Source organism: Rutidosis leptorrhynchoides, chromosome 6 (genome assembly GCF_046630445.1).
Source record: "Rutidosis leptorrhynchoides isolate AG116_Rl617_1_P2 chromosome 6, CSIRO_AGI_Rlap_v1, whole genome shotgun sequence".
Classification (NCBI taxonomy): Eukaryota; Viridiplantae; Streptophyta; class Magnoliopsida; order Asterales; family Asteraceae; genus Rutidosis; species Rutidosis leptorrhynchoides.
Window position 1 is genome coordinate 96,419,916 of NC_092338.1, and position 13,121 is coordinate 96,433,036.

The following is a 13,121-nucleotide window of genomic DNA, read 5'->3' on the forward strand; positions in this document are numbered from 1 at the left end:
ATAAGACATACTAATGTAAAATTCTGGTTCTCTAAGACCAATGCTCGGATACCAACTGAAATGTCCCCTTCTTATTGATTAAAAACGTTCCATATTAATTAATTTCGTTGCGAGGTTTTGACCTCTATATGAGATGTTTTTCAAAGACTACATTCATTTTTAAAACAAACCATAACCTTTATTTCATAAATAAAGGTTTAAAAGCTTTACGTAGATTATCAAATAATGATAATCTAAAATATCCTGTTTACACACGACCATTACATAATGGTTTACAATACAAATATGTTACATCGAAATCAGTTTCTTGAATGCAGTTTTTACACAATATCATACAAACATGGACTCCAAATCTTGTCCTTATTTTAGTATGCAACAGCGAAAGCTCTTAATATTCACCTGAGAATAAACATGCTTTAAACGTCAACAAAAATGTTGGTGAGTTATAGGTTTAACCTATATATATCAAATCGTAACAATAGACCACAAGATTTCATATTTCAATACACATCCCATAAATAGAGATAAAAATCATTCATATGGTAAACACCTGGTAACCGACATTAACAAGATGCATATATAAGAATATCCCCATCATTCCGGGACACCCTTCGGATATGATATAAATTTCAAAGTACTAAAGCATCCGGTACTTTGGATGGGGTTTGTTAGGCCCAATAGATCTATCTTTAGGATTCGCGTCAATTAGGGTGTCTGTTCCCTAATTCTTAGATTACCAGACTTAATAAAAAGGGGCATATTCGATTTCGATAATTCAACCATAGAATGTAGTTTCACGTACTTGTGTCTATTTTGTAAATCATTTATAAAACCTGCATGTATTCTCATCCAAAAATATTAGATTTTAAAAGTGGGACTATAACTCACTTTCACAGATTTTTACTTCGCCGGGAAGTAAAACTTGGCCACTGGTTGATTCACGAACCTATAACAATATATACATATATATCAAAGTATGTTCAAAATATATTTACAACACTTTTAATATATTTTGATGTTTTAAGTTTATTAAGTCAGCTGTCCTCGTTAGTAACCTACAACTAGTTGTCCACAGTTAGATGTACATAAATAAATCGATAAATATTATCTTGAATCAATCCACGACCAAGTGTATACATATCTCAGTATTGATCACAACTCAAACTATATATATTTTGGAATCAACCTCAACCCTGTATAGCTAACTCCAACATTCACATATAGAGTGTCTATGGTTGTTCCGAAATATATATAGATGTGTCGACATGATAGGTCGAAACATTGTATACGTGTCTATGGTATCTCAATATTACATAATATACAATACAAGTTGATTAAGTTATGGTTGGAATAGATTTGTTACCAATTTTCACGTAGCTAAAATGAGAAAAATTATCCAATCTTGTTTTACCCATAACTTCTTCATTTTAAATCCGTTTGGAGTGAATCAAATTGCTATGGTTTCATATTGAACTCTATTTTATGAATCTAAACAGAAAAGGTATAGTTTTATAGTCGGAAAAATAAGTTACAAGTCGTTTTTGTAAAGGTATTCATTTCAGTCGAAAGAACGACGTCTAGATGACCATTTTAGAAAACATACTTCCACTTTAAGTTTAACCATAATTTTTGGATATAGTTTCATGTTCATAATAAAAATCATTTTACCAGAATAACAACTTTTAAATCAAAGTTTATCATAGTTTTTAATTAACTAACCCAAAACAGCCCGCGGTGTTACTACGACGGCGTAAATCCGGTTTTACGGTGTTTTTCGTGTTTCCAGGTTTTAAATCATTAAGTTAGCATACCATATAGATATATAACATGTGTTTAGTTGATTTTAAAAGTCAAGTTAGAAGGATTAACTTTTATTTGCGAACAAGTTTAGAATTAACTAAACTATGTTCTAGTGATTACAAGTTTAAACCTTCGAATAAGATAGCTTTATATGTATGAATTGAATGATGTTATGAACATCATTACTACCTCAAGTTCCTTGGATAAACCTACTGGAAATGAGAAAAATAGATCTAGCTTCAAAGGATCCTTGAATGGCTTGAAAGTTCTTGAAGCAGAATCATGACACGAAAACAATTTCAAGTAAGATTTCCACTCGAAATAAGATTGTTATAGTTATAGAAATTGAATTAAAGTTTGAATATGATTATTACCTTGTATTAGAAAGATAACCTACTGTAAGTAACAAAGGTTTCTTAATCTTTGATGATTACTTGGAATGGATTTAGAAAACTTGGAAGTAAACTTGCAATCTTGGAAGTATTCTTGATTTTATGAAACTAGAACTTTTGGAATTTATGAAGAACACTTAGAACTTGAAGATAGAACTTGAGAGAGATCAATTAGATGAAGAAAATTGAAGAATTAAAGTGTTTGTAGGTGTTTTTGGTCGTTGGTGTATGGATTAGATATAAAGGATATGTAATTTTGTTTTCATGTAAATAAGTCATGAATGATTACTCATATTTTTGTAATTTTATGAGATATTTCATGCTAGTAGCCAAATGATGGTTCCCACATGTGTTAGGTGACTCACATGGGCTGCTAAGAGCTGATCATTGGAGTGTATATACTAATAGTACATACATCTAAAAGCTGTGTATTGTACGAGTACGAATACGGGTGCATACGAGTAGAATTGTTGATGAAACTGAACGAGGATGTAATTGTAAGCATTTTTGTTAAGTAGAAGTATTTTGATAAGTGTCTTGAAGTCTTTCAAAAGTGTATGAATACATATTAAAACACTACATGTATATACATTTTAACTGAGTCGTTAAGTCATCGTTAGTCGTTACATGTAAATGTTGTTTTGAAACCTTTAGGTTAACGATCTTGTTGAATGTTGTTAACCCATTGTTTATTATAACAAATGAGATTTTAAATTGTTATATTATCATGATATTATGATATATAATATATCTTAGTATGATATATATACAGTTAAATGTCGTTACAACGATAATCGTTACATATATGTCTCGTTTCGATATCATTAAGTTAGTAGTCTTATTTTTACATATGTATTTCATTGTTAATACACTTAATAATATATTTACTTATCATTTAACATAATTAACCAAGTATATCAATATCTTAATATGATTCATATGTACCTAGTAAGACGTTGTTATAACGATAATCGTTATATATATCGTTTTCGAGTTTCTTGAATTAATAGTCTCATTTTTATGTATATAACTCATTGTTAAAATACTTAATCAGATACATACTTATAATAAAATCATGTTAACTATATATATAACCATATATATGTCATCGTATAGTTTTTACAAGTTTTAACGTTCGTGAATCACCGGTCAACTTGAGTGGTCAATTGTCTATATGAAACCTATTTCAATTAATCAAGTCTTAACAAGTTTGATTGCTTAACATGTTGGAAACACTTAATAATGTAAATAACAATTTCATTTAATATATATATAAACATGGAAAAGTTCGGGTCACTACATGTTCTTGAAACTGAACGAGGATGTAATTGTAAGCATTTTTGTTAAGTAGAAGTATTTTGATAAGTGTCTTGAAGTCTTTCAAAAGTGTATGAATACATATTAAAACACTACATGTATATACATTTTAACTGAGTCGTTAAGTCATCGTTAGTCGTTACATGTAAATGTTGTTTTGAAACCTTTAGGTTAACGATCTTGTTGAATGTTGTTAACCCATTGTTTATTATAACAAATGAGATGTTAAATTGTTATATTATCATGATATTATGATATATAATATATCTTAGTATGATATATATACAGTTAAATGTCGTTACAACGATAATCGTTACATATATGTCTCGTTTCGAAATCATTAAGTTAGTAGTCTTATTTTTACATATGTATTTCATTGTTAATACACTTAATAATATATTTACTTATCATTTAACATAATTAACCAAGTGTATCAATATCTTAATATGATTCATATGTACCTAGTAAGACGTTGTTATAACGATAATCGTTATATATATCGTTTTCGAGTTTCTTAAATTAATAGTCTCATTTTTATGTATATAACTCATTGTTAAAATACCTAATGAGATACATACTTATAATAAAATCATGTTAACTATATATATAACCATATATATGTCATCGTATAGTTTTTACAAGTTTTAACGTTCGTGAATCACCGGTCAACTTGAGTGGTCAATTGTCTATATGAAACCTATTTCAATTAATCAAGTCTTAACAAGTTCGATTGCTTAACATGTTGGAAACACTTAATCATGTAAATAACAATTTCATTTAATATATATATAAACATGGAAAAGTTCGGGTCACTACATGTTCTTGAATATAGGCTACTAATAAACTTAAAATAAGAGAGAGTAAAATAATGGAGATATATGAAATATATTCTCTATGTGCATCATATGCAAATCACATTCGTTGGTATTTATAATACAAAATTATCTACTGTGCAGTTAGGTATACACCCGTGATTCAAATTTGTCAGCCAATGTCTTTATCACAACACTCCCCCTTGGATGACAAATTATTAAAAAGCAACTTACTACTGCCTCATTAAAAACCTTGCTAAAGAAAAACCCAGTGGGATAAAACTTTAGTCAAAGGAAAAAGAGTGCAGTATAGAGTTGACTCCCCCTCAAGTAGACATCGCTGAGTCGTCACATATTTTGAACTTGCTTCATACCAATATTGTGAACGTGTGTTCTGAAAATAGCAGTTGGGAGTGCTTTGGTGAAAAGATCAGCAGAGTTTTTGCTGGATTGAACATATCTCATTTCAATCTGGTTATTCTTAATGAGATCTTGAGTGTAAGAGAAGAATCTAGGAGGTATGTGTTTCGTTCGGTCACTTTTGATATACCCTTCTTTCATCTGTGCTATGCAAGCTGCATTATCTTCATAGATAGTTGTTGGGCTTTTATCGCGTTCTAGTCCACTAGAATCAGTAATGAATTGTTTCATTGATCTCAACCAAAAACATTCCCGAGTAGCTTCATGTAATGCAATCACTTCAACATGATTTGATGATGTTGCAACAAGTGTTTATTTTTTAGAACGCCGTGATATTGCGGTACCGCCATTTAGGAATACATATCCAGTTTGAGATTTGGCTTTATGTGGATCAGATAAATAACCTGCATCTACATAACCAACTAAATTTTGTTTTGAATTGTTATAATAAAATAATCCTAAATCAGTAGTTCCTCGAAGGTATCGAAATATGTGTTTGATCCCATTCCAGTGTCTTTTGGTAGGAGCTGAGCTGAAGCTTGCCAACAAATTAACTGCAAAAGAAATGTCAGGTCTTGTACAATTTGTAAGATACATAAGAGCTCCAATTGCACTAAGATATGGTACTTCTGGTCCCAGGATATCTTCATGATCTTCACAGGGACGAAATGGATTAGGGTCAACATTAAGTGGTCTAACAACCATAGGAGTACTTAATGGTTTTACCTTGTCCATATTAAAACGTTTTAAAATCTTTTCAGTATATGTTGTTTGATGTACAAGTAAACCATTAGGCATATGTTCAATTTGTAAACCAAGGCAATACTTGGTTTTTTCGAGATCTTTCATTTCAAATTCTTTCTTTAGAAGTTGAATGGCTTCATGGATCTCTTTATTTGTATCTATGATATTAAGATCATCAACATAAACAGCTATGATCACATATCCGGATGTTGTTTTCTTAATGAAAATACATGGGCAAATAAGATTATTTGTATATCCTTTTTCTTATCAAGTAATCACTTAGTCGGGTATACCACATGCGACCCGATTATTTCAACCCATATAAAAATCTTTGTGATTTAATGGAATACATTTTCTTGTGTTTTGCATTAGATGCTTCGGATACCTTAAACCCTTCATGTTTATTCATGTATATATCACTATCAAGTAATTCATATAGATAAGTAGTAACAACATCCATGAGATACATTTAAGTAACTACCATGTTGATTAAGTATCTAATAAGTAATTGTATTCATTACATAAGGATAAGTTTTCCTCATAATTCATTTCTGGCCTTTGTGGGAAACCTTAAGTTACAAGTCTAGTTTTACCTTGTATCTTTATCTTCACATTTCTTTTTCGGATAAAAATTCATTTTTTATCTTATACGTTTCACATCTTTAAAAGTGAATAACGATTGATCCAAAAACTTTTCCTTTATTGAGCGATTCTAATTCAGCTCATATTGCTCATTTTCATTGAGCTTAGTCATGTCTTATATTGACATTCAATGACAGATTTTGGTTCCAGATCATCATCTTTATTCATGATGTCATTTTAACATTATTTGAAAAATTCTCATCAATATTTGTCATTTCGTTTCGGTTCTATAATATTGCATATTTTATTACAATTTCTGTATTTTCATCATCAATATCCTCTGCAGAAGGAGTATTGATTTGTGGTTCTTCTTGAACACTTTCTTTTACCTCATTATCAGCTGATTTTCTTTTTCGAGGATTTCTATCTTTGGAACCAATTGGTCTCCCACGTTTCTAGCGTGGAAAAGACTCATGAGTGACATTATTGCCAGCTTTTAGAATTTCAATTCTAGCTGAAGCATTTACTGATAGTATATATGATTTAGTCACTCCTTTTTGTATCTGTAAATACATCAGATAATTTATTTGCAAGTTCTTGCATATGTATTATTTTTGAACTTTCTTTTCACATTCTTTTATGCGATGATCAAGATACATTAATTTATGTCCACATCATGAATCATCTTTTTCTTTTTTTTTCTTTTTTTTATTTCTCCTCCTAATATAGGGAACAATGTTTCATTAAAAATGACAATCAGCAAAACATGCTGTAAAAACATCACCCATCATGGGGTTCAATATATCTTATGATTGAAGATGTTTTATATCCAAAATATATTACCATCTTTCTTTGAAGAACCATTTTATTGCGTTGTGATGATACAATTGGAACATACACTGCACAACCAATGTTCTAAGGTGGAAAATATTTGGCTCTTGGCCAAAATCAAGTAGTAAGTGAAAATATTTATGACTTTCACATGGTCTAATGCGAATTAATGTCGCAGCATGTAAATTTACATGTCCCCATATAAATATTGAGAGTTTTGTACTCATTATCAATTGTCTAGTTATTAGCTGCAAGCGTTTATCTATTAATTCAGCTAAACCAATTTTGTGTATGCACATGAGCAACTGGATGTTCAATAACAATCCCTGTAGATATATGATGATCATTAAATGCTTGAGATGTTAACTCACCGGCATTATCAAGTCTCATCCTTTTAATGGTGTAATTAGAATAATGTGTTCTCAATTTAATAATTTGTGCAAGAAACTTTGCAAATGCCATATTACGGCATGATAACACACAAGTATGAGACCATCTGCTAGATGCTTCTATTAGAACCATGAAATATCAAAATGGTCCACATGATGGATGAATTGGTCCATATATATGTGATTTTTCATTAATCACCATATGTGCTTTTCATTAATTACCATATGTACTTTTTCATCATATATCCTTTTCACCATATGCGCTTTTAATCATATGCGCTGTGTTTTTCACCATATGCGCTGTGTTTTTCACCATATGCGCTACGCTTTTCATCATTTTTGCCTTTTTATCATATGCGCTTATCATATGCGCTGCGCTTTTTATCATATGCGCTTTTCATCATATGCGCTTTTATCATATGTGCTTTTTATCATATGCGCTTTTTATGTGAATAGTAAATTAATTAATTTCGTTTTACTATTCATATGAATTAATTTCGATTTACTATTTTGTTAATTGAGTAATATATATACATCATATATATATTTTATTTGACGTCTCGGTGTATATTTGTGTGAATCCGAAGGCTCAAATAAATTTGACCATATAGTTATATGTTGTACCTTGCACATTAATTTTCAGTAGAAGCTTTAGATGCATATTTTTTTTTTTCTTGATGAACTATTTGTTTCATATCTAGCTTAGGTAATTATTGTGAACATTTGGTCCCTATAAGAGCATTTATCTTTTAGACTTTTAGTTGATTTGTACTCGTCACAATTAGGGATGGCACCCGCGGGTCGCGGATGCGGATCCATTGGATCCATCACCCGTACCCTCGGATTTTTTTTTTATTATAGGAGACCACTTCATTTTTAATACTCCATTTTTGACAAAAAGCTACTCCATTTTACCATTCCTTTTTTCTTCATTCGTATTACATACATACACTTATAAATTAATATTTTTTAATTGATTAAATTAGATACAGTGTAGATATAATTGGGAACATTGGTACAAGTGGAAGATGCAAAGGTAACTTCATTTTCCATGATCTTCCAACTCACTTTCACGTGTTAGGTTGACAAGATTATTAGTGAGAGGTTATTGGTGAGACACGTATTTACATAACACCCACTTTTGATTTATGACAAACTTAGCCAAATTATTAATGTAAATAGATAATATACAATATTTATTATCTTTATCTCAATATACACTCTTAATTATTTGAATTTCACCACTTAGTTTACAAATAAAATAATACAACCACCTCCTCATATGATTCAACCGTTAATCACCCTGACCACCTTCAAATTCTTTTTATTTTCTATGTTTCACTAAATTTTATTTCTTCTGTTCGAAGACAATGATGTTTGTGATGATGCCTACCAGTTATATTAAAAAAATGTTAAAAGTTGATTATGGTGACAACATAATGAAAGTGATGGACTACCCATTTCCACGTACAAATTGAACTTTTAAGAAAAATGGTGTAATATTTTTCTTTGCTTTACCATTTGTGGCCGACACCCTTTTTACTCAAGTAGCCCACTTGATTATTAATAGAAGGGAATTGAATTATTACAGAAATATATACTAGGCCACCATGTTCTCTTTAAAGCCATGGGATTATTTTATTAAGTAGACTCAATAAACTAATCGAGTTTTTTTTTTAATGGGCTGTGACTAGTCTTAGATAATTTTTAGACCGAGATACAAAATTCGATGAAGCTAGTGGTAACAAGATGTTAATAATAACATGATAAATCGTATGTTGATAAGGGAGATGTTTCGGTGATGTTTGTAAGTTGTTTTTATTTTACTATTAATATGTCTCGTAGTTAAGTTTATACTATGTTCATCACTCCAATCAAAAATCTTTATTCTCAAAACAGGTTCATTTTACGATTGTTGTAAAGTCTTGATTATCATTGACTTTGTTTACATTTATATTATAAATACGAAGATTAAGAGAATAAACATATTATGCATAAATAATAAATTTAAGAATAAAAATTAGCATGCATGAAATAAATAATGATTAATTGCATAAGTAATCATAAATGTTAGATAACATATAAAGACCCCATCGTATTCGTATTGATCGAAATTAATCTCGACCATGGTACCGTGTTGTCAAATGACGTGTTGCGTACATAAAGTACCGTGTTGTCAAATGACGTGTTGCGTTCAATCATGAGGTCTTATTAACATAAATATAAATGTTAGTGAAGTTAATAAGAGTTAGATTACAGAAAATATAATTCAGGCGGTATAACCGACCATATATAATTTAAATAACATAAATATAAATGTTAGTGAAGTTAATAAGAGTTAGATTACAGAAAATATAATTCAGGCGGTATAACCGACCATATATAACTTAAATAACATAAATATAAATGTTAGTGAAGTTAATAAAAGTTAGATAATTTCTTACCTTGATTAGTGACGTGTGCTTGCTTAGATAAACCTTGATTATACGGAGCACTTCGTGCTGATAACGTGTTATAATTCAGTAGGCTTATAACTACCTTTAGTGGTTTGGTTTGTGTTATAATTCAGTAGGCTTATAACTACCTTTAGCAGGTTTGTTCTTGAATATAGGCTACTAATAAACTTAAAATAAGAGAGAGTAAAATAATGGAGATATATGAAATATATTCTCTATGTGCATCATATGCAAATCACATTCGTTGGTATTTATAATACAAAATTATCTACTGTGCAGTTAGGTATACACCTGTGATTCAAATTTGTCAGCCAATGTCTTTATCACAACAATTTATGAGTATTTATTTATTTTTTCTATTCGGTAACAGAGAAAGAGAAGGGAGTGTTTGACTTTTATTTTAGCGGCCGAACATAGATTAACACGAACAAAAAAGGTTGATGTGTGAATTGCGTTAATCATAAGAGAATTGGATCGGAATAATAAAGTTTTTCGTGACAAAAATTGAATTGCGACCGTGGCTTTAAATGAAATCCAAGTTCTCTCACACGAGTGGATATCAAATAGAATCAAGGGTGCCAAAATCGATTGGAGTGTGTGGTTAACTAATCCAAAAGTGGATGTACTTTAGCATGTATGCAAGCTCAGCATCAGAGTGTCTCTAGTGTTTTTGATTCGTGTTTATGTGTTTTTTCGAGTTAAGTGTGTTCGGGCTAGTTTCAATTGTTTGTAATGGTCTAGCTCTGTTGTTTTTCTTGTTTTCCTTGGTAATATATTTGGCTTTTCAAAAAAAATAAAAAAATAAGAGAAGAGTTCTAAAAAATAGGGATAGTGGATTGGTGTGAGATTGGGAGACGTGATATTTAGAAGAAGAAAACTACTACAAAGAACAAGAAAAATACTACGAAGAAGAAAGACATATACAGAAGTTAAGGTAGTTTGACGGACAATGACGGCTGCCAATCAAAAAGTGTTGGCATAGCCTCGCTAGGTCTAGTGATAAACCTGGCATGATACCATGTTAATCAATGAAACCTGTGAGGATTACATTATTATTAATAAGATATATATATAGCGATACAAGGAAGCATATAAACCCTAAAAGCTCTAATAGACCCAAGCTCATAATCGGATTTAGGCTTAACATAATCCGTCTAACACATTGGACTCTTAATGATGATTTATTTATTTCTTTTATATAAATGAGATCAAGTACGTGATACAAAAATTGTCATTAACAAAAAAACATGTCTTAAATAATTAAAAGGTGACTTCAGGACACAATAATTTGAAAACACAAATAATAGTAGATTTTTTTTTTTCGTGTACTAGACAATAAAACCAAAAAGACACTAGAGGTAGCGACTAAAATGACAAATAAAGGAACCACCATAAAGATGTGATAGGTCAAAGATAACAAACAATATGAGTCCAAAACAGCCCCATTATTGCCCTACACGTTCCCTTTATGCACCTTTCCATACATTTAGGACACAATAAACTTCTTGCAAAACTTGTTACTATAATAATATAATTAACTAAAAAATCAAATAATAAGAAGATATTTTTTTAATTTTTAATCTTACTTCAAGTCTTCAATGTTATTTTTATTTTTTGGACATCAGTTTAAGATCATTGAGGGGGACTAAATTACCCACGCGTTCATATTCTGTAGTTGCATAATCCGCCTTTAATTACTGCCCTAGAGAAAACCGAACCAATTCGAAGGCATGACCGGTAAACCCCTCTCCCTGCTGCCCCCGCACTAAGCGAAATGCGACCTGGGTGAATACTTCAGGTCAAAAATAACATTGAGTCCAATGTTGTAGCCCAGCGAAGTCGAACTCCAGATCTCTCACTAAAAAAGTCAGGCCACTACTATGGTGGTGTTCTTTATGTACCACTATGTAAATAACAAACACAATAATTCACTGTCTTTATGTAATCTTCATTTTATAAGGAATTCTTTTGACAATAAATTAATCTTTTTGTAAAAAAGACTATTCGGTGAGAGTAAATGTTTTTCACTTATATGTACGCGATATAATCAAGTTATTCCATAATCATTTGTGTTTAATTTTCTTTGACCACCCCAACAAATATAACTAGTAAAGTTTGAATCGGAAACTTTGTGTGAGAATGTCTAGACTTCAATAATTTATATATCTTGAGATGCTTGATAAATTTACTTATTACTCGCATATTATTTTTTTTTTTTTAAAGTAAACGCATTTAATGTTTTCTCCTGTTCAAATTAACTGAAAATATGTCTTTTTAATCAACTTTTCGTCAACATTAGAACTTTCAAAATCCTTCACACAACCACATAAAGAAAACCAAAGAAGAGAGTTTTACACCACCACACCTATTTCTCGTGAAAAAACCACCTCACCCAAAGATGTATCGGCCTCCAACTGGTAAGAGAACCATCCAAACCCAAAATGACATTAACTCAATGTATATATCATCATATACACACACATATTGATAAAACTTTTGATAGGAGAGAACTCACATATTGAATGCACATGCACCTACCATATGCACATCTTTTCAATATGTGATCACAGACTGAAAAAAAATCTCAGTCTGCCACGTGTCAGTCTGTGTGGCATAGACTGAGCCACGTGTCAGTTGGTGTGTCTGTGCCTACGTGTCAGTCCACATGTCAGTCTTTGTCTACGTACTAGTCTGCGTGACACGGACTTCAGTCTGACCCACGTGGCAAGTCAGTTTGTCCTACGTGGCAGTCAGTCTGTCTTTTGTGGAATTTTTTTTATATTTTTTTAGTCTGTGATCACAGATTTAATAATATACATACATATAGTAGGTGCATGTACATTCAATGAGTTATTTGACTTCTTTCCCACCATTAATTCTTTCTTGATACTCACCATATATATATATATATATATAAACACACTCAGTCTGCAAACTCAACGATCAACAAAAACTGTGTGGTGAGAAAATATATTCATCTTGATCAATAATGTCTGGAGAGTCTTCTTCTCCATCATCAAATCTAAACATAATTATTCACAAAAACCCTTCTGAATCTCATCTTTCTGACCTCGGCATCAAATCTTGGCCCAAGTAAGTAATCTTCCAATATATAATCTCCTTTATTTACAAGTTGTACTTTACAGTACTCACTATAAAGTTAAATAGTATGTGCTGCTAGGTTGTGCACAAGATGTACACGGTTACACATTAAACTGCGGTATGTAACCGAATGTGTCTTGTGTGTCGTTAGCAGCACAAATCGTAATGATTTTATTTGTCATTTAATTATTTATTTTGAAGGTGGGGATGTTCACCTGGAAAGTACCAGCTGAAGTTTGATGCTCAAGAAACATGTTATTTACTAAGGGGAAAAGT